The 24284-nt window shown below is 34.4% G+C and overlaps 1 protein-coding gene across 1 annotated transcript in view; it reads right to left on the bottom strand.

Moving 5' to 3' along the window:
* The window catches only part of LOC120351621, a 48284-nt gene that overhangs the window by 20230 nt on the left and 3770 nt on the right, over positions 1–24284 (bottom strand). The window lies entirely within an intron of this gene.

Genomic DNA, 24284 nt, shown 5'->3' with positions numbered 1-24284 from the left:
ACTCGTTTTAATATTGAACAATGAGGTTTGTGAGAGTGTTGACATTTATTTCAAGTCCATTGAGGCTCTTATCATTAAACATCAGGGTTGTATCATCGGCATACAGAGTAATATTAACACCTACTGGGACAGATGATTGCAGATCATTGGTGTACAACACAAAAAGCAAAGGTCCCAGAATAGATCCTTGTGGTACACCTCTTGTGATCCTGAGAGGCATTGAATCAGCTACCTGGTTATCAGAATTTATGGTAACATATTGATAGCGGTTGGAGAAGTAAGACTTGATCGAATTACCCCCAGCACCTCTTATTCCGACGTTTGAGATCCTACTGATAAGTGATTTGATATCAACACTATCAAATGCTTTAGATAAGTCTAATAGCACCCCGATTACGTTATCTCCTTTATCAGCCTTATCTATGATACCTTCAATGAACGATACAGCGGCAGATATAGTAGATTTCCACCTCACAAATTTCTTAAGGATCTGTAGAGATTTTGTTCTAGCTCTATATCCGGTGCAGTTTTTTTTCTTCTGCCTCTGAGTTCATTTATTAATCTCCAGCTTTTCTCAGATTCATTTGGTGCACTTAAAATTAAATTACTAAATTGTTTTTTGGCTTATATAACCTCACTGTCATGATTTTTTTGAATTCGTTTTATAAGTTCCCTATCAACTATTTCTCCATTATCTATTTTGATCTTAACTAATATGTTTCTTATCTGAATAATTTATTCCGTAATCCAATATCCTTTCATTTTCCTTTTATTTTGCTTCCTTCTATAAGATTGTTTCAAAGTACAGTTCACATTCATGTGATTAAGAAAGATTTCATGAAACTGCTTGAATTGTATGTTCACATCTGATTTTTCATAAACAGACAACCAAGACTCCATACTCAATGAACTTATCATGTTACTAATATTCTCCTGAGAGCAGCTGCACACAGATCGTTAAACGGTATCCGACTTGTTTCAAATCTACCAGAAACATGAGCTAATTGTAGATAGAAAAACTGTGCAGTATGGTCCGGCAACAAAGTGTGTACCACTTGTGAAACATAGGATTCACAATTAATATTTGTTATTATGTTGTCGATGGCTGTCTCACTATTATCTTGTAATTCTTGTTGGATCTTTAACACTGCAGTGTAAATCAAACTGATTTAGATCATCAATAACTTTTTATGATTGGGAGAATTATTATTCAAAATATCTATGTTATAGTCACCGGCAACAATAATTTTATCAGAAACATTTTTAAAACTCTATCAAACAGTATTTCAAGCCCCTCAAAAAATACATTTGTGTCTCCACTTGGAGATCTATACAGGCCCACGACAACATAAGAATCCTTACCTATATAAAACCTGAAACCACACATTTCAATATTTTTAGTGCTACATAAATCACCTATATTCAGTTTGCTGAACTTGGAGGAAGTAATGTCTACGACTTACAAATATAGCTACGCCTCCTTTTCTCAGATCATCCCTACAAAAGCTACAGAATAGAAGCATATCACTGATTATTTCAGAAGCTATTCCATATTCTTTCAGACCATGTTCACTTAATACAAGAATGTCTGGTTGTTCTTCTTCAACCAGATTTTCTAAAAGGTTCAACTTACTAATAACTCCATCAATATTTTGATGAATTAATTATTTTCAAACTATCTGAACAGTTCAGAATATTCAAGTGCTCAGAACTAATATCAATATTTCTATTATTCTGCGAACCTGAGTTAATTTTTGGTGGGCACAAGTAATATCAAATTCGTCTTGTTTGGAAGTGGATTGACTCTTGCCCTTATTACAATAATTTAAAACTCTAAAAAATGTCCCCTATCATCATTATGCCCGTCACACAATTCAATAACCTGATTATTATCATTATTATGGAACATTTCGCTTAGTCTAATCATTTCATCTCGGACATATTTTTTTCCTTCCAAATTTAAATGTTGCCCATGTTTTGTGTGCATGTCTCTACTAGTCCTACTTACATCTAAAATCTTAACATTGTTGAAACGCACTGACAAGTCATCAATTCGTTCATTCGTTCTATCTATTCCGACGTTCACACATGAACTGTTCATCAGATCGAATCGATGCGGTAGGTTAGCAATAATAACATTCGTGTTTTGAAGTTTGTTGATCGTTCGTTTTATCGATTTCACTGCATGAAACGTCAATCGTACCACTTATTATAACCACTGTATATTTTTTTGTGAATGATTCGCATTGTTCAACACAGCTCTCCAGGATAGCTTTAGATTTTGCACAGGACTTTATGCATCCATAAACATTTAAATTTGATTATATGGAGTTGATCAAGAGTGGGATATTCCTATCATGACTGTCACTGTGGATTGATGTTCATATTCGCAGTCTTTTCTACTCTGCCCCGATGTTTTCGACCCTTTTCACCCTTATTACGATCATTACACCGATCTATGAGGTTTCCGAATCGTAAATTATTATCACTAGACCTGGACTCTGACAAAGTTAAGTACATCTCTCTCCATTTCTCTGCCTCCTCTGTAGACAACAAATTGTCGGCTCAGTTTCATAAGGTTCTATGTGTATTTTTGCTACTTTGGAGATATCAGCGTTCAAAGTTTTCAAGCAGGCTCGAAATACACTCACACCAAAACTTACCATCTTTTCTCCAATGTTTTCAATGTTTTATGGAACAGATACCTTTTCAATCATCATAGGAACAGTTCCTAGCAACCCCCCCCCTCCCCATGGATCAGATAAATAATGAAAATAAGGGTCTATCTACACGAATCCTTGAAATCTCATACTAATTTAATATTTTTTTTCAACAGCAGTAGTATAATTATTCCTTCTACAGTATCAACAATGTAGCAAAATTACCTTGGAAGTATGGCTACGGGTACGGAGTAATAAAGAATATATTTTTCTCTGTGGTATAGTTGAAGCTTAAAATAGAATAGGTACAATTATTGATCAGGGAGCAATAAGTGAGTTATTGCATATATTTCAACGTGAAAATTAACAAGTTGCAAGATGTCACAGTGAAAGCAGAAGAAAGGGCGCAATCAGACAATCAATGTATGTACAGAGTTGGTGAAAATTATGGAACCAGCTTAAAGTTTCTTTAGCTTTCTAACTGAAAGTTATTTCCAATAAGAATATGATTCCCAATGAAATTGTTGAAACTGTTATTGTGAAAGGAAAATTTATCTGTTTCCATGATTTTTAAGAAATCTGTTTCAGTGTATTCCTACTTTAGGGCCTTCTCTGTAGGTCTATATTTCTAATAAATATTTCATGATTTGATAACTAATAATGTATATGTTTGTATTGATACTTCTACCACATTTGTATAAAACTGGGAAAAATGAAGCATTTAATAACATAGAACCACTAGCCACTTAGAGGAAGTGCAGCTGTTCAGACCTAATTATGCTCTGATTTAGTATGATCACATAGAACCTTATGACTAAAATCAGTGGAGGGGTAATGCACATGGGACATAATGGAAATATCAATTTCTATAACTAAAACACAGTTTAACACATAGAACCTTTTACTGGTTCATCCCATAGCATCTTATTATCGGCCTCCAATACAGCACCGTGAACTTGTAGTGCACAAGCCCGAAAAAAAATGACAATAAACTACAAATTTTGTGTCGGCAGAATATCCAAAAATAAAATTTTGTACAAGCACCGTTTTTTTTTTACACCATTTGAAGTCGCGGTCAAGGTCATTTTCCAATGCTAATTACCCTATGCTGGAAGTGTGAACTTGTAGTGCACATGTCAGAAAAAATCCGGAAAAAATTTACAAAAAACTACGAATTTTGTGTCCTCTGAATATGCGAAAATCAAATTTTGTACAAGCACTGTTTTTTTTAGACGCTTTTGAAGATGGAGTCAAGGTCATACATATCAATAATTTCCCTATGCTGGCTACCTGCCAGCTACGATACCGCTCATGCAGGCAGTTTTTATTCTGCAGGCATGATAATACGTTTGGTATTACTTTCAATGAATGAAATACTGTATCCAAGTCAAAAACATGATCTATTGAATAATCTACAACCACAAATGAATTAATTACTAGCACAGTTTCCACGAAAAAAAATTCAAAGTTCAATATTTGTAATAGTGATACTATGGGGAATTATTGAATACCGTAATCAACCACAAAAGTCAAGTGCATGGCATTTCTCCTGTTATTCTGGACTGAATGCAATACTTAACATATATAGAATCATTTCTGATCATGAATAAATTTTGTACAAGCACAGTTTTCACGAAAAAAAAATCCAAAGTTTAATACCAGTTATAGGTATCCGCTTGGGAATTCTTGAATAATCAACCACAAAAGTCAAGTGCATGGCATCTCTCCTGTTATTATCGACTCAATGCAATGTCAAACATATATAGAATCATTCCTGATCACGAATGAATTTTGTTCAACTCGGTTTTCACGAAAAAAAATCCCATAATAACAGAAGAAATACCATGCACTTGACTTTTGTAGTTGATTATTCAAGAATTCCCGAGAGGATACCAATAACTTTAATACCAGTTATCAACTGGTACAAGTTTTCATGAAAAAATAAATCTAAGTTCAATATTTGTAATAGTGATACTATGGGGAATTCTTGAAAAATCAATCACAAAAGTCAAGTGCATGGCTTTTCTTTAATACCAGTTATAGGTATCCTCTCGGGAATTCTTGAATAATCAACCACAAAAGTCAAGTGCATGGTATTTCTTTTGTTATTTTGGAACGAATGCTATGAAAAACACATATAGAATCATTCCTCATCACGAATAAATTCCGTACAAGCACAGTTTTCACGAAAAAAATATCAAAAATCAATTTTTGTAATAATGATACTATGGGGAATTCTTGAGAAATCAAACACAAAAGTCAAGTGCATGGGATTTCTTGCAATATTCTAGACTGAATGCAATGGTTAACATATATGGAATAATTTTTGTACAAGAATTAATTTCGTACAAGCACAGTTTTCACGAAAAAATATATTCAAGTTCAATATTTGTAATAGTGATACTATGGGGAATTCTTGAAAAATCAATCACAAAAGTCAAGTGCATGGCTTTTCTTCTATTTTATGGACTTAATGCAATAATAAACATATACTAAATCATTCCTGATCACGAATCAATCTTGTACAAGCACAGTTTTCAAGGAAAAAAATTCCAAAATTTAACTATAAAAAAACTATAACCAGTTATAGTGATACTATCGAGAATTCTTGAAAAATAAACCACAAAAGCCAAGTGCATGGCTTTTCTTTTGTTATTCTGGACTAAATGCAATGTTGAACATATATAGAATCATTCCTGATCACGAATGAATATTGTACAAGCACTGTTTTCACGAAAAAACTACCACAATTGATACTAGTTATAGTGATACTATCGAGAATTCTTGAGAAATAAACCACAAAAGTCAAGTGCATTTCATTTCTCCTGTTATTCTGGACTGAATGCAATGTTAAACATGAATAGAATCATTCCTGATCACAAATGAATTTTGTACAAGCACAGTTTTCTCGGAAAAAATCAAAGTTTAATACCAGTTATAGGTATTCTCTTGGGAATTCTTGAATAATCAACCACAAAAGTTAAGTGCATGGCATTTCTCCTGTTATTTTGGACTCAATGCGATGATGAACATATTCAGTTTAATATATATAATTTAATATCAGTTATAGGTAACCTCTTGGGAATTATTGAATAATCAACCACAAAAGTCAAGTGCATGGCATTTCTTCTGTTATCATGGACTCAATGCAATAGTGAACATATACAGAATCATTCATGATCACAAATGAATTTTGTACAAGCAGAGTTTCCACGAAAAAAGATTTCAAAGTTCAATACCAGTTATAGGTGTCCTCTTGGGAATTCTTGAATAATCAATTCAATTCTTCATTGCCAGAATTTAACAATGCAACAAATCAAGGTTAATAAATCAACACTTATTACAAGAAAATGAAATAAAATTAACCTCCGAGAACTAAAAACCAAGAATTTTCTCAGGCACCACCAAAGAGCAGCAAAAAGAAAAGTCTTCAACCGCTGGTGGGAGTTGCAAAAAGCCCGATTTAAAATAAAAACTAAAAACAAAATACAATTTACAATACAAAATCGGTTTGATGACAAGAAAAAAAATACTTATGTTTTTCCAAAGTTTTTTTCGGTTTTCCTTTGCAATCATTTATTTGGTTTCTAAAATTATATTTCTCTCGCCTTTTCGATTGATTCGTCCAATATCTTCCTATAATCTTTCAGATCCTGCTTGAGTTTTGAGTTAAAAGGTTCTGTTTTTAGTTCCTTATACATTTTATCTTTTGCATTTATATTTATCTTATCAGTCCCGGTATAATCCATGGATTCAAAGGTCTTTTTTGTGGGATATGGAAATCTCATAACTTGACAATTGAATGTGGTTGTTAAGAGTATTAACGAAATTTTCAACCACATTATCTATATTTTATTTATTCATATAAAGTTATTATTTAAAATCTGGGACCAAGTTTCTGTGCTGAGGCTCTCTCTCAGCTTGATATAATCGATTTTTCTAATTTTCCTCGCCACTATCTCTTCTCTGACAATGTTAATCAATGTTAATCTGATAGCCAATGTGAAGAGAAATCGAAAAGTGATCTGTGATATTAGTCTTCAAAACATTGGCCTTCATATCCACCACCAATCTGTCATTAATTCTTAAAACAATGTGATCTATACAAGATGCTGTGAACTCCGTGATCCTCGTATAAGGGACTTCAAACCATTTTTACTTAAAACATGGATATTTTCAGCAAAAAATTTGTCAAAGTGATTTAAGTTCAAGTTGATGTCACCTGCCAGACAGACACATCAGTATTATTTGGAATGCTACTCATGTATTCATCCAAGCTTGCCAAGAATTCAGAAACCTGACTATTTGGTGAACGATAAACTCCCAACAATCTTAGAAACTTCCCACTCATAGTTTTAACATTGAGACAAACAGAATTACATTCATCGATATCACAATTTACCACATCAAAATTAATATTTTCCTTAACATATATACATAGGTTATTGCATTTATTCACTTTAGAGCATTTATTTATCGATTTGTATCCTGGAATATTGAAAGAAAAGAGTGCATCCTCACTAATCCATGTTTCTGTAAGTACAATTATGTCATACATAGTTTTGCTATATTGAAGGCAGCATATAGTAATTCATCATAATGTTTATTTAGACTACGTATGTTCATAACAAATATATTAAGTTATAGAAAGTTACATACAAAGTTACTCTGCAATATTGCAAGAGGATACATAGTTAAGATAGTCATCTATTTCTTCAGTTGAATGGTTATCGGTATCTACAATTCAAAAAGTTCCTCTATTTCCATAATTAATATGAAACTACAATGCATGATGTTCAAGATCAGAGATCTCTTTAATGATGATATTCAGCCTTATATGGGCCTTAAAGAATTGTTATTACTATTGTAATTTTTAAAATAGCCACCAAAATGATTAATTCGGTGTTTATCGAAATCCGAAATGTTATTATCAAACGTTATAATAATCAAGGTACAGATAGTGAAATATTGTTCGAAGTAGCTGAAAGAGATAAAGAATTTCTGAAAAAGCATCGACCAGCGGTGCTCTTCTTATCTTCCAAGTGATTACACCTATCTATCATAATCATATTTACGAACAGTCCACTACCGACAGCGTCCGCAGAAAGTTCAGGAATATCAGTGAAAAAAGTAATTGCATGCGCGATAGGAGAAAATCCGTCAAAAACCAGTACATTATTGTCCATATTACCAAATAACAAGTGATAAAATATATTATCATTGATCCTATTTGGACTGCCTGGCAAGACTTTGAAGCTGAGAAATGCTGTTAATCTCTTGATTGCTCTAAAATGCTCGTTCTTCCTGATAAGAATTTTATTATTTGATACCCACACGAACTTGTAATCATGATTTTTACAAAGCTGTTTGGCCTCAAACAAAAGTCTTCGGTATGTTAGAGAAAGATTATCCACAATATAAATAGGTCCGTCTGGTAGATTCTTATTGATTCGTTGAGTTGAAGGAAACTATAATTGATGGTATTTTCTCTTTTGATGACGGCAAACGGTGAGCGACATTTATTTCAGATAAATTATTGTAATTATCTATATTCGAAACATTTGAAGTCTGTTTTATTATTTCGTACACATCCTCATTAGCAGTAGATTGTATACCCTGTATTTCGATATTATTAGCTCTTGAATATTGTTGCAGTTCATTCAGCTGAATCTCCAAGTCACTGATATTTGATTTCAAAATCGTATTTTCCTTTTCAAGTGCACTTTTATCCCTCTTCATCTCCTCTACCGTCTTAGAAAAATCGTCAATCTTGGCTGATAAGAATTCTATGGACTTACGTAGCTCGATACACTTTCATTGGTTTTCTTGAGCTCCAAAGTTATTATCGAAAGTTCCTGGCTGATAGTTTGCCGCACTTCATTCAATAACTCTTTTTTGAAGTCGTTCAAAATTCGGGGAAATTCATTGTCAGGCATTTTTGATTCAATAAATTTACAATTTAGACACTTCAAACGTTTCAAAGACTCCTCGGACAGTTTCTTGAAGTTCATCTCCTTCAATTTAACGCACGAAAAGTGCAAAGTGGTAGACTAGCTCACAAGACGAACACTTGAGCAAATTCTTGAGATCATAGAATTTATCACATGAACACTCGCATTTTTGCATTCCGAATACTATACTTCAGCAATTGACAGTATTTCACAGTATCTCACAGACGACCGTTATCGTGCACCGGCAATCACTCTCGACTCTCGACAAAAACAACCTTTCGCCTCGGCTTTCTGATAGCAACAACTGAATCAACCAAAAAAGTCGAGTGCATGGCATTTCTTTTGTTATTATGAACTGAATGCAATGCTAAACTTATATAGAATCACTCCTGATCACAAATGAATTTTGTTCAAGCACAGTTTTCACGAAGAACATGTTCGGGTAAAACCTATCCAAATGGGGGCATGGTACGGTCAAGGGAGAAAAATAAAACTGCGAGACCTCTCGGCAAGTATATCTAGCATATTATTTCCAACCCTTGTGCAACCATCCTGTCATGTTTCATTGACGTTACATTTCACACTTGGAATTTTACTCGGGGATTTCAATTTCCATGGTCTGTATAGTTCCATGAAAGTTATAATTTCCAACTATTAGACAGTAGCTCTGTAGCTCTTGGTGCAACATGGTGCATTGAGCATGCAATTTATATTGTGGTTCTGATTTTTAATATATTATTTGGGTACATAAGAGAAGTCCAGAACCAATTTCTTCATGCAAAGTCTCCTTGTGCTAGATACAGGCTGGCCCAAAGACCTCGTATTTTCGGCTCATTTTCCAGTTTTCAGCTATTTCTGCCAAATCTCATAATCGGACTGAAAAGATTGCTCTAGTCTTCTTTCTAGATTAAAAAATCAGATCATTCGGAACTCTCTATCTCCAATGAGTACTGAGTTATGACATTTTAAAAATGAGTGAAATTTGAAGAAAAAATCAATATTTTGATGAAGTTTAGTTTTTGATCAACAATATCTTCCGATTGTCATCATTTAGATGGATAATTAAAAATCCCTCTGGGCGTTTTTTTGTACTCTACAATCTGAGATCAGGTAGAGCACTCTATCTCATATAGATTTCCAGGTACACCCGACAATAATGCTTCTTGTATTGTGAAAAACACCTAATTTTCAGCTAGAATCATCATCTCCAACTACATTATCCCAACATTGATATTTCGCACAATGACATGAGTTCGTGACATTATGTTCTATAAGAATCACTCGTTAGATGCACTCCATATATTGATATATGGAGCATCATTACCTATATTGAATTTTGAATTTTTTTTTCGTGAAAACTGTGCTTCTACAAAATTCATTCGTGATCAGGAATGATTCTGTTTATGTTTACCATCGCATTCAGTCCATAATAACAGAAGAAATACCATGCACTTGACTTTTGTTGTTGATTTTTCAAGATTTATCAAGAGGATACCTATAACTTGTATTGAACTTTGAATTTTTTTTTCATGAGAACTGTGCTTGTAAAAAATTCATTCGTGATCAGGAATGATTCTATATTTGTTTAGCATTGTAATCAGTCCCGAATAACAGAAGAAATGCCATGCACTTGACTTTTGTGGTTGATTATTCAAGAATTCCCAAGAGGATACCTATAACTGGTATTAAACTTTGGATTTTCTCTTCGTGAAAACTGTGCTTGTACAAAATTCATTCGTGATCAGGAATGATTATATATATGTTCAACATCTCATGGAGTTCACAATAACAGGAGAAATGCCATGCACTTGACTTTTGTGGTTGATTACGGTATTCAATAATTCCCCATAGTATCACTATTACAAATATTTAACTTTGAATTTTTTTCGTGGAAACTGTGCTTTTACTTAATTCATTTGTGGTTGAAGATGATTCAATAGACCATGTTTTTGACTTGGATACAGTATTTCATTCATTCAAAGTAATACAAAACGTATTATCACGCCTGCATAATAAACTGCCTGCATGAGTGGTATCGTAGCTGGCAGGTAGCTAGCATAGGGAAATAATCATTGATATTTATGACCTTGACTACATCTTCAAAAGCTTCTAAAAAAACTGTGCTTGTACGAAATTTGATTTTTGCATATTCAGACGACACAAAATTCGTAGTTTATTGTCAATTTTTTCGGATTTCTTCTGACATGTTCACAACAAGTTCACACTTCCAGCATTGGAAAATGATCTTGACCGCGATTTCAAATGCGTGTAAAAAAAACGGTGCTTGTACAAAATTTAATTCTTGGATATTCTGCCGACACAAAATTCGTAGTTTATTGTAAATTCTTTTCGGGCTTGTGCACTACAAGTTCACGGAGCCCTCTAATACTTCAATTGTCGTCGACAAGGATGCCAAATGTTCGTTTAGTGATGCAATTTGTGATTCAACAGAACCTATATTTTCATCAGTTTGAGGAGACACCTCATTGGTTTGTCTCTCCGTAGTCAGTTCCAGTATTCTGATGTCATTCGACATAGACCTCTCGATTACAGCATCCCATTGAGTCCTTAAGTGCTCATTCTCAATTAACAGGTTTTCTCTTTTGAGCATTAACTCCTTAATCATTGAACTTTGTTCATTTGGTTCGATTCTCTCCAAATTGCTGTCCCTTTCATCTATAGATAATTTATTGATTAGAATACTCTTATCCTTATTTGTCATATTTGGATTTGAACAGTAAGCACTTGAGATAGAATCATTTTTGGAACTTGGATCGGGATGACTATGATTAGCAGATGATAGATCAACTATGACATTTACTGACTTATCAGTCACTAGTTGCGCTTTACAAGCCTTGTCCAAACATCGCCACAAAATGTCACCCGTTGCTCTTGTGGTATCTTTTCTGTAATCATATTTATCATGAGTCAACTTCGGATTCCCTTTATTTGTTTTACTTATTATCAAAGAAGCCATTTTGAATAAAAATGATTGAAGTTAATATTTGAATTACTTTTCAATTAATCACTTTTGAAATACTCGATCATTTATTTTATCAGGAATAGAGACAGAGGAAAAATAAGGAATGCCCAGAGAGCTATCAAGGCGTTCGAATAAGTAGTGTGCCGAGCACTATTTTTAATTCAGGCCTTTTCCCAAGTTATAATAGTAAATTTAATATGCAATAGACTAGAGCCATTATTGTGAGTTAGCGAAATAAATTATTTTCTCTCTCTATTATGAACGGCCATGACTTCGAGTCTCCCATGATAGATATTTAAAAATATTGTAGCTCCGAGTCGTCGAGGAATGTAGATTATGGAATAATTATCTCTAAAACTTAACCTTCCTGTTGCGACATAGAGTGCAATAAGTTGGAAAACAGCAAGTATTACAATTATAACAAACCAATGATTTTGCAGTTACTATTTTGTCCTAAGGGTCTAGAAGCCACGCAACGATTGGTCAAATTGATTCCCTTCGCCCAATAGGAGACCTGTTTTTAAATACAGTAGTGGGGCGATTCCCCAGCCGAGAGACCAGATTACGTTTTTGAGGACACTTTGCTAGTAGCACTACGAGAGTAAAGATGTAAAGATGTTGTCATTATGTTTCGCCCTTTTTGGGCAAGTTCATAAGTTTATATCATTAGTTAATGTAGGAGCTAGTTTTATTTTTATAAAAGTTCAAATTTTCTAGTAGTGCCGTGTCCTGAAAAGTTTGATTGTGTTTCTTCATCATGTAGGAATAATTTATTGTTTCTTCAAATAACCGCTAAGGTACGTAAAATAAGGTTGAAATATAATTCAGGGAATTCAATTAATTGAAACTTTCATCAGAGTATTGTATCAACAAAGCCTGCTATTGTTCAAGTTGATAATTTTCATTGAGAATAGTTCTTTTGATTTTATTAGTAATGGAAGATGATTATAATTTCTTCTAAAGAAGTATAGAAAGTTTTCAGTTACGTTACATTTGAGTTATTGTTTCTAAAGATATATTACGGTAAAGAATTGCTGAAAGTCAGTAAGATAGTTGGAATGTAATTTTGAATATTATGTCAAGTTTGTGACTTGCTAAAGTTTTATATTTTTCTGACTGTGTCTTCTCATGGCGTTAGGGCTTTTAACTGAACGCTAATTTATTGAATTATGACAGAACTTTTGAATTATTTGTGTAGGAAAATTCATTAATCCTGATATATAGTTTAAAGGTAGAAATCTATATCAAATGAGGATTCAAATAGAATGAGAGAATTTAAATGAACTGTAATCAATAGATAGCTCAAGTTTTAGCTTTTAATGAATTGTAGGAAGAGTTAGAAATTAATGCTGTAATACATATTTTTATTCACAGCGGTTCATGTGTGACCTCAAACCAACTTCATGTACCACCCCTTTGGTTCCGCAACTTTATGTAACATCGCTTCAAGACACCCGTTCAGATGACAGGTCTAGGGACGTAAGATGTCGCCGTCAAGCCAAATTCAACCGGTAAAAGTTTACCGCCAAAAACAAGGTACTCTAACCTCGACGATAAAGCAACGTACAGACTAACGAAAGTGCAGTGTAGTGGAACAAAGGTTCATTCAAGAATGCCAATCAAAAGTGGGGATTAATTTATGAAATGGGCTATATGGGTTATTATCGACGAAATTTGGGTACAACGGGCTTTTCTTTCTTGAGTAATTTCATGTTGAAATTAATTTGTTATTTTATGACTGATATTGTTTGTTTTGTGGCGTATTCCTATCTAAAAGAGGGATAGTAATGCGCCCCCAAATCACATGAAGAATGTCAACAAAGTAACATGGAATTTTTGTATCCTTTGTCTGATTTTAGTTGCCGATGTTTATTGAAGTTATTTGTATTTTTCAAAGTGTAGTGTTAATTTATAGTATAAACCTATTAAATCAGGCATGGCAAGATTAATTGAAGTTTTCTTGACTCTAGCCGTTCACCTGCATGAATTGAGTATGGACTCAGGTATTTTCTAGATGTGTCGGCCTATTTCCAAATTCCAAATTTCATTCCAAATTATCCTTTTTATTATCTTTTAAAAGGTCAGGCACATAAGAAATGGTAAGGTCCTGAATAACAGAGGTTGATTTTATAAAGGGTTTGAGAGAGAAATGATGTAGTTCAGAAATTATAATGTAAGGAGCATTTCAGAAAAATCTGGTGTGGCACACTCACACAACTTCCCTTGCCATAATGAAAATTGATCACCTGACGCTAGTGTTCCGCGCATCTCAAGTCCACTATTCAAAAACCTGAGCCAGCTGGTGACAGGACAATAACGCTGAAGACACATGAGGTCTGCTATCTCTTCATAGTGGTTGATTTAATAGAATCAACAGTTGCCAACAGTTTGTAATTGAGTAATCACATTTTCTGGAATTTTGAGCTTATTTCCAATTTCAGGTGGAAATGCTACTGAACATCAATAGTAGAGATTTTCATGCTGAATCTTATTCATTCGGTTTTTTTTTGAAATTTTTACAGATATGGGACTTATGGCAGTTCATAGACCTTCTCAATTACTAATTTAGGTATAAATTTGATCAAAATCGTTGAAGCCGTTTTTGAGGAAATCTCTAAAAACCCTGTTTTTGACAACATTTTCGCCATTTTAGCCGCCATCTTGAATTATTGAATTTGATCGAAATTGTTCGTGTCGGATCCTCATAGTGTAGGGACCTTAAGTTCCAAATCATCGTCTAAACACTAAACAGACGCACATACACACACACACACACACACACACACACACACACACACACACACACACACACACACACAAACACACACACACACACACACACACACACAAACACACATTCAGACCAATACCCAAAAACTACTTTTTAGGGGACCTTGAAACGTATAGAAATTTGGAAATTGGGGTACCTTAATTTTTTTCGGAAAGCAATACTTTCCTCGCCTATGGTAATAGGCAAGGAAAGTAATAAACCGCGCATATTTCTCTCGAGAGTGTTTCTTTGATTAAGTTCAATGTCAACAACAGCTGGCTTCTCCAGTAGAATTTCAGAACTGAATCGACGATCTTAATTATTGGGAATTTTTGACCAGAGAGCGTTACACTGGCATTTACACTTTTAAGAGCATATATCTCAAAAACTGTTTGAGATATCACCAATCACCACAGAACAAATATTGTAGAGAATTTATGTAGAGAATATGTAGAGACGCATTTTTCTCGAGATATGAGCGTGTAAGCAAAACATTGAAAAATGCAACTTTTAAACCACCCTCATCCCTTTAACACGAGGGGTAGGGATGAGTATTTTTGATATGTTCACCCCCTAACAGGTCCCAAAAAAGCTGCGAAGTCAAAAATTGTGTTCAAAACATGCTCTCCAAATTCAATTTGTCTTTTTTTACATAACTTAAGATCCCACACTCAACACTGAAGCTGCTGCAACAGTCGTGGGGATGTGCGTAAACTTGTGAAATTATGCATCAAATTGAAGAGAATTTGATGCTCCATGAGCTCATGATCAGCATGGATTTTTCCCATCGATATTCAAAAAATTATAAGAGCAAAAATAGCAAAAGAATGAAGGAAAATGTGTTTTTTTCAAAAATGTCACATCTTTTAGAGCGGATATCTCGAAAAGTGAAAGAGAAATAGGAAAAGTTCTCAGATCAATCAATATTGTAGGAAATTATGTAAGCTTTAATTTCTTATGGAATAGTCATGTTCGTAAAATGAGTAATTTTCGAGTTATAAGCGAGAAACCAACAAATGGTACCTTTGAACCACCCCTTTGGGGACTTTTTGGGGACACTACCATAAACAGAACTGCGGGGTCAAAAATTGTTTTCCAAACTTTTCCCTCTATACTCTTTTTTGAGCATTCATTGCCTGGACTATAAAGGTACGCTGATGACACTGTCTCGTTGACAAGCAATATGTAGGATATGCAAAGATTGATCCAAAAATTGCATGACAGATGTGGTGAATTTGGTTTGAAATTGAATCTGAAGAAAACCAAATCAATGATGGTCAGGATAGCCTTGAATAGTGCAAATTCAGACAAACCTAATGGTGGACGATAAAGTCATAGAGAGGGTCCATAAGTATAATTATTTGGGGACGTGTGTAGAGGAAAGTGAGGATTCGACTAGAGAGATAAGAACAAGGATTGAGATGGCCAGATCGACATTTGTAAAAATGAAAAAATTGTTCACGAGCCGGGACAAAAATATAGAATTGATAATGAGGATGTTACGCTGTTACGTGTTTTCCACTCTCTTGTATGGGATGGAATCATAGACCCTCATAAGAGCCATATGGATAAGTTGGAAGCCTTCGAGATGTGGTGCTACCACAGGATTTGGCGGATACCGTGGACGGATAGAGTCACGAACATGGAAGTCCTAGGGAAAATGAAGAAATAATTTGAAATTGTTTACACTATACAAAAGAGAAAACTCCTATATCTTGGACATCTAATGAGAAGCCACAAATATCTCTGCAGACTATAGTTCAAGGAAAAATCAGCGGAAAAAGGAGTGTTGGAAGGCAACATGTTTCCTGGCTTAAAAATTTAAGGGATTGGTTTGACTGCAGCAGCAAAGACTTGTTTCGAGCGGCAGTGAATTAGATCCGGATTGCTGTGCTGATAGCGAACCTCCGATAGGAGACGCTCTAGAAGAAGAAGAAGAAAAAATGTATGTCTTCGAGGTCACTTGCATAATGAACACTATTCGACATAGCTAGAGAACCCCTGGGTTGAAGAACTCGCTCATGAACTGTTGTATTGGTCTTTGAAATCGGCATCTTGTAATTATACAGGATAGGTGAGAATTATTTTGGAAATATTTATTCTACAAGTAAGATATGACAAAAAGTTCCATGAAGATCCTATTCCAATAAAAAAAAGACTATTTTCTGTCGCTTCAAAACTTTTCTTTGCCATCTTGGATCCAACTTCATTTCCAGCTCCATTTGGAATCCAATTTAATTTTTTTCCAAATACGAACGTGGTCATGTGATACATGATTCCGATACAGAATCAATCAAAAGAAAATTGATGGCGAAACCTGCACATCGATATAATAAGGGTACCTCTTATACTTGGTTAGGACTTTCTATCAACTGCGTCAATTCTTCCCTGTAAATATTCTTCGTGTAATGTATTTCTCTTTCTTCAATAGTAGGCTGGAATACGGAATCTCATGTTATGCATCTACCTTCATGTCTCATTTTAAAAATCTTATAGTCCTACAAAAATCAATTGTTAGAATAATGTTTGGAGCTAATAGACGAACGCATACTTTCCCAATATTCAGGTTTTTTGGAATTCTACCTTTCAGATACATGTATGTACTGAAAGTTTTATCTTTGTTTTATAAAATGAGTGGGGATAGGAATCAAATGGGGAATCTTGAACAAAATCAGCAGATAACTAGGCAAACTACAAGGATGCTAATCAAACTCCCCAAACCAAACAGCACTACCTTCCAGAGATGCTTTTTATTCCTTGGACCTAAATTCTTCAATATTCTCCCAGATGAGATTAGAAAGCTACAGAATCTCAAGAAATTCCTAAAACAAACAAAGAGTTGGCTATGGCTTCATTCACCATTAGAAGTAGAAGACTTATTCAAAGTAGTAAGCTGAGAAACACATGGTGCTAATATCTAATCTATTATTGAATATGAATTTCAGTGTAGTATGGTCTTTTTACTGTAGTTACTTCTGTATCCTTTAAAGTTTAACCTTTGCTTTGAGCTTTGATCTGCAAACATTGTTTTATTTATCGCTGTTATGTCTCATCTTTTATTTTTCATTTTTTCCCCTCTCTTGTCATGAATTATGTTGAAAAAAAATTATACTGGTGATTCTTCCTCCCATTTTTTCGCAGTTTTAACTACATTTCATAATATAAGTATATTTAAAGAGAGGAAATGCTACAATCAATCAATAAAATTACTTGATGATGGTGATTGAATGTGTGTGTGTTTGTGTGTGTGTGTGTGTGTAGGCTTTTTTCTCCTATATCCGATTAAACTTCAACTCCTGCTCACGGACAAGTGCATCATGAAGCACTTTGTGAGCAGTTATTGTTCACATTAATATTATATTATATATTATTATATTAATACTATTACTCACAATCTATTATTAAATTTTAGATGGATTATTGTTGTATTTGTCAAGCTAGACTCTATTTGGTTTCTGTATATGTATTTATGAGTGTGAATAAATTTGAATTTGAATTTGATATCTCAAACCGTTTCGATGATCTCAACATGTGAAGATTTCCATAAATGAGTACCTACATTGAATAATCAAGTGGAAGTGAACACTAATAGTAGCTTCTACACCCCAATTCAATACTTTGAACAAAAAAATTATCATACAAAATTCATTTGTCAACTTCATAGCAACTGCTATCACGAGTAGTATAATTAACTACGCGTATGTTATAGAGAAGACGATAGACAATCAGACAGACGTTAACGGAAGCGAAAACTTATAGAACTTATAAATTTATGATAATGATCATTATTCAGCTGAAATCATGTGTCGGCGCATTAAGGCTAGTCTGTGCGATAACTCCCAAATAGCATCAGCTTTTTTAAATGAATGGAGAAATTACAGAAATAGCATGCAATTAATTCGAGCTGACTGAATGTTTGAAGTGAACACTAATAGTAGTTTCTACTCCCCAATTTGATACTTTGAACAAAAAAATTATCATACCAAATTAGTAGACGGGTAATGCCGATTTTGCGAGATTTTTTTACGACTTTTCCCCCCCTCCCCCCTCACCCGCACCCATCCTACCTTCCCCCCTTCCCCCGCACCACACCCGCACCTCTCCCGCCACCTCCACCGCCCCCTTAGAAGAGGCTCTCTCTCTCTCTCTCTCTCTCTCTAGAAGAAGAAGGAGAAGAAGAAGAAGGAGAAGAAGAAGGAGAAGAAGAAGGAGAAGAAGAAGGAGAAGAAGAAGGAGAAGAAGAAAGAGAGGAAGAAGGAGAAGAAGAAGGAGAAGAGGAAGAAGAAGAAGAGGAAGAAGAAGGAGAGGAAGATGATACTCTCTCTCTCTCTCTCTTGTCATGCTCTAGTTAATATAGTCATGGCTAATTACATTCAGTCATGCTCAATTACATTTAGTCATGGTCTATTTGATGATTAATAGTAGAGAGAGAGATATGTGTGAGAGAGAGAGGCAATCTACTGACAGATTTGAGTGAAACGAACTTCTTGTGAAATGAATATCTTACTCTCAGATTTAACTGAAACATGTTCTTGACAACGGGTTGTACACACAACGAACGTTATATTTTAAATGTTTCCAAATACACATGTATCTTTAAACTCTCTAGAGAGCGAACTATGATCTTTTACATTTTTTATTGGCAATGTAATATAAGCATTTCCAGAGATCATTAGAATTATTAACAATAGCTAATGATTCATCATTATTTGAACAACCATAATGGAAATGACCGGTTTCTAATGCATCCAGTAATTCAAAAATTTCAGATAGAATTGGAAAGTGAAGATTTTCTGTTTTTGTTGATGCAAGATCACTCACCTCATCACCCGTTGAAAATTTAATATTCTTTGCAATTAGATCAAATTCATTGAATGAAATTGTCATCAAGAGACGAGATAGTTTCTTGAACTTTGAAAAGCTATAACAATCAACCATATTTTTCAGTTGAGTGTATGTACAGGTGAAACGTGATAAGAAACTACTTGTATCTGCACACTTATAGCATTGAGCTTCAACACATGTGAGATCTTTACAGCTCAACCAACAAAGCAATACTGAACGATTAAACCTAGACATTGCAGGTACAATAAGAACAATCGAGTATACACTAGAAATTTATTTACACAATTCACTACAATTGTTCATCACTTCCTCTTCAATTTTTATTAGTTTACTAACACACAGTTTATGGGGTCTGTAATAGCATAGATAAGAATTTATATCGTTCAAATTCACTGTGTTTAAGAAAATGTCTTTTAGTTGTTTCACCAAATGATGATTTTCATGAGTTGAATGTTTAATTGCAATTTCACAGGCATCATACCAATCAATACACTGTTCTAACCTCATTTCCAATTCACTATCAGCTTGCATCCACTTGCACGGGTCCATAATGAGCAAATGAAGAAACTATACATATGTCGGTACTAATATAGAGAAATTAAACGGTTCCTGCGCCTTCCCTCCAATGCAACATACACGAGCAGTATGATATTTCAATGCTTGCTTACAATAAACACATTGAATTTCTTGTCCGTTACAGGAAAAGCCATATCTTGCAAAGTTTTTCTTTTCTGTATTTGAATAGAATTGACATTTTTTCATGCTAAGCATTCTATTGTTTTCGCACATGAAATTTGGAGATGAGTCCATATTTTTCATTATCAAAGTATTGTAATGAACTGCCGCAAATAGCGCACATCGACCGTGCGGATTGCCATGATGAATTTCACAGGCATTATAACACCAAGAACTTGTAAAGTAGTTAGAATTTGGTTTCTCAATTTCATCCGGTAAACAACATACGTTTTTGTGTAACCTTCTAAGAAACTTAGCTTTCTCTGTACCTTTTGTGTAGATTCTATCATATCCTTCAAGATAAGATATCAATAATTCGTCTGTATAAATAAAATTACCATCTTCCCAGCGTATTTTGTGATAATTGTTCTCAGCCCATGTTACTTGCTTACGCAATTTAGCATTCAATTCCGACTTTGCAAATGGCGACTTGAAATGTAACACAACAAAGCTATTTAGCTGATCTACAATTCCGATTTCTTTCACGATAATTTGATTAGAAGTTCCCTTGAACCAATGCATGTCGACTGTTGCAAATTTTTTACAGGAGGATTCCTCCTCTTGTGCTGTTTTGTCCTCCTCCTTTGTCCTCCTTTCTCCTCCTTCTCCTCCTTCTCCTCCTCCTCCTCCTCCATTCTCCTCCTGTGGTTTAAGTGTACTACATCTTGAGTGATAGTAGAAGAAGTCTTGTTTGGTGTCAAGATCACACTGCGTGTCAAGATCACACTGCGTGTCAATAGATTGTGTTTTCTTCTCAGAATTAGAAGACATTATAGGTGTACTACATCTTGAGTCATGATAGATGCTGTCTTCTTTATCAAGATCGCACTGTATCCCGATAGAGCAGGTTTTCTTCTCAGAATTAGAAGACATTCTAGATGTTAACCGATCAAAGCTAAAACCTCAAATGAGTAAAATTTGAAAAATGCAATACCTATATAGCTTGTGCTCTATCAAGAAATTACTGAACTTCCTTCACCATGGAAGTAAGGGGAGTGTACTCCATGATACGATCACTGATTAAAATGCAATAAGCGGAAGTATTTGGAGGTACAGCTTCCTTAAATTCCATATCTATTCTAATATCTGTGGAGGATTTCAAATGAGAAGATTGATGTGAACAGTCAATTACAATCAGGGTTGTTTTAGTACGAAATGTGTCAAAATCAATCTCTGTTCCAAGCTCAGTATTGATACTATGGTTATAGTACGCTGAGGGAAAATCCAAAAACATACGGTACATCAATTCTTGTTTACCAAGGAGGTTTTCATAAGGAAAATAGTCAGAGTTGAAGAAGACCTTTGCATTTTGAAGATTACAATTATCAAATTCCGAGATTGATTTTTTAATTTTATTCTTACGATCTGTTTGAAACGCTAAAACAACATACTTTGGTGTGTCGAGATGGGATGCGGTTTTTACTGCCCAAGAATGAACAGTGCTATTTTGTAAATTTGGTAATTCTGAAATCTCCCAATGACGAAAGCTCAGCTTCAGCGGTGTATCAGCATCGAGCAATCTCAAAAATTTCAACCTCACATGATCTTCTAGAGTAATATAGGGAATTCTCCATTGAAGCTTCGTTATTTTTATATTAACGTTTGTTGCTTCTGTAGACTCGATGCAATTGAGATCTGTTGGCGATCTTAATAATACAAGTTCTTGTTTCAAGTTTAAAATTATTCTTTGAAAGTCTTCAAAAAATGGTAAAACTAATTTAAGAGGTACACAGAATGTAAACTTATTATCTTTCAGTGTATATCCTGCTCTGTCAAACCCGGCCAAGTGATATGTGTTCTTATCAAACATATTTTTCACTAGTATAGCTTTAATTGTTGATGTTAATCCAATTAGTCTTGATTTAGAAATTTGTTGCCCAGCCAATTCATATCGAATTTCATCAAAGAGATTTCCAATGAGGTTACTGGATAATATATACTTAGCTTCTATCGGAGCATCCCCAGCCTTTGCAGCTGGTTTTGTACACTTCACCTCCCCCTCAATAAATATAAATGATTTGCATGGAAGGCTGTACTGATCCATAGAAGCCACATGGATGCGAGCTTCATCTGAGGGTTTAATTTCTTGACCTGAATATACTGTATGAGTATGGAACTGAAATTTAGTAATATCATTATAGAACTCGAGTTGAGATTCAACATCGAGAATTTCACTAATTGCTGCGCCGTACATGACGCCAATCTACTATAAATCCCAACTTTTCCAATATTCTCGCGCTTTTCACTGATATAGCACGTAGCTTTTTAGGTGTTGACTCTATCACGTACGAGTCTCTAATGAGCTTCTGTGAGCAAATGCTAGTGCGAGGTTTGAAAACGAGGAATCCCATTTCAAGTTCTTTGTTTTTCACGAATGTGAAGTCTAATTGTAATTATATCTCCTCGGAAATCAATAAACGATCCTTCTTGATCGGTTACCTTTACATTAATGCTTTGAATTCTATGTGTGTTTAAAGGCATATAGATTATCGGATTAGGCGTTTCATTTATCAAATACCCGCTAGGTACTCTAGGTGAGAACTCGTATATAATATGTTTCTGTTTGCCATCGGAGTAACTCCCACAGGCTATATTGCACTCAACTACAATAGAGTTAATATTTGTTATGCTAACTAAATGCTGAGAATAATACCATTTATTCGGTTGTAATATAACATTATCAAAACCAAGCATTTTTCCTATTGAAGTAGATGATGTAAAGTCAATAGGCTTATCAGAACGAATTTCGAGCTTCATAGTATTCGTGTTAGCTCTTATATTAAGTTTCTTTTCGTCACTATTCAATTTACTCTTTAAAGCTAATATAATGTCATCAACTTCATATGCACCCGTATCAAGATCAATTAATTTATCACCATATTTGAAGGTAGAATTTTTACCTTTTATAACATTTGCAATGCTATTGTAAGTACAGAAATTAATCAATCCAATTTCCCATTCTTTATTTTTATCCAAATCGAGAATTTCTTGTAAATGTTCATAGAGATCACTTGATCTAGATCGTAATGTAATAACAACCATCTTATATGTTTTCGGTACAAATACTGGATTACAACTGGTTCGCAAAAAACAAGAGCATAAGGTGTCCACATATATTTGTATGTAATGGTTGCATGTGCTCAACATTGTAAAAAATATTTACACCTGTTTCTTTTTTCCAATATTTATTCAATTCATAAGGTGGTTGTAAATTACCAATTGGATCAAAATAGTAAACATTTGATCCTCGTTTCTTATAACCAACCCAGTGTGTACCATGTCCGGATTGAGTGTCTAAATTAACAATACAATTCTCATTTTTTAGAATTTTATTAGGTAATGTATCTATCATGTATACACCTCGTAGGGGAATTTGTAATAATTTACACCATTTTATTAGATCGTGATTGGACAATTCACCATCGATATTCATTTTTTCACCTTCTTTGTCTTTCTACGTTTTTTAACTCTTTTTTTCTTTGGGAATAAACTTACACCATATGGTGAGGAGGAGGATGTGGGGTTGGGCCCAATCAAAATACGACCACCACTCGAGATTGGAGGGTACGGTTTCAAATAGTAACCTCTACCTGCAATATGCTGTTTCAACTGAGCAATAGCTTTTTTCCTTATCGAGCTGCTATGAGTTTTCCCAACACTTGTGCTCTTCTTCTTCTTCTTCTTTCTCAATCCACCGCCAAACGCTGCTTTAGCTTTCATCACGTTTGTTACAAGATAACTAAGTGCTCTTTCACTTAGAGATGATTTTGGATTCTTGAATATTTCCCATGCTGTGTTTGCAAGAGCTCTGTCTGCAATCGCTCGCGACTTATTATCACTATTTTGAGTGTATGCTATATCATGTACCTTACAGGCTCTATCTAATGAATTTATACCTTGATCCCCCTCTTTAACCTTTCATTAACCTTGGTGCCAGGGCCACACCACTGGTACCCCCCGGGAGGTGAATTTCAGGTGATGCGTTTATTAATTTATTTATAATAGTTGATGTAATGTCCCCCGCAGTACCCGCTATACCTTTGACAATTTTGCTAGCCGAACTCAAGATTCCTTTACCTCGTTTCCTAGAAGATAACTTTCTTCTACATACCATTTTTCATTACCTTTCAACTCAATAGTTGAACATCGACTGAGGTTAATTAATCAAACACTTAACCTCAATCGAGAGACAAAGAAATTGTCTCACTATGTGCTTTATATATTACTACAAAGTTGGTATGTTTTAATCAATAGGGAATACAATTTTCTATCATCATGATGTGTCTTATTAACACACTTGTTAAGTATGTTGTAAGTTTTGTAGAAATTGCAAAGAATTG

This window comes from Nilaparvata lugens, chromosome 5 (genome assembly GCF_014356525.2).
Source record: "Nilaparvata lugens isolate BPH chromosome 5, ASM1435652v1, whole genome shotgun sequence".
Lineage (NCBI taxonomy): Eukaryota > Metazoa > Arthropoda > Insecta > Hemiptera > Delphacidae > Nilaparvata > Nilaparvata lugens.
This window is presented reverse-complemented; position numbering and strand designations above follow the sequence as displayed.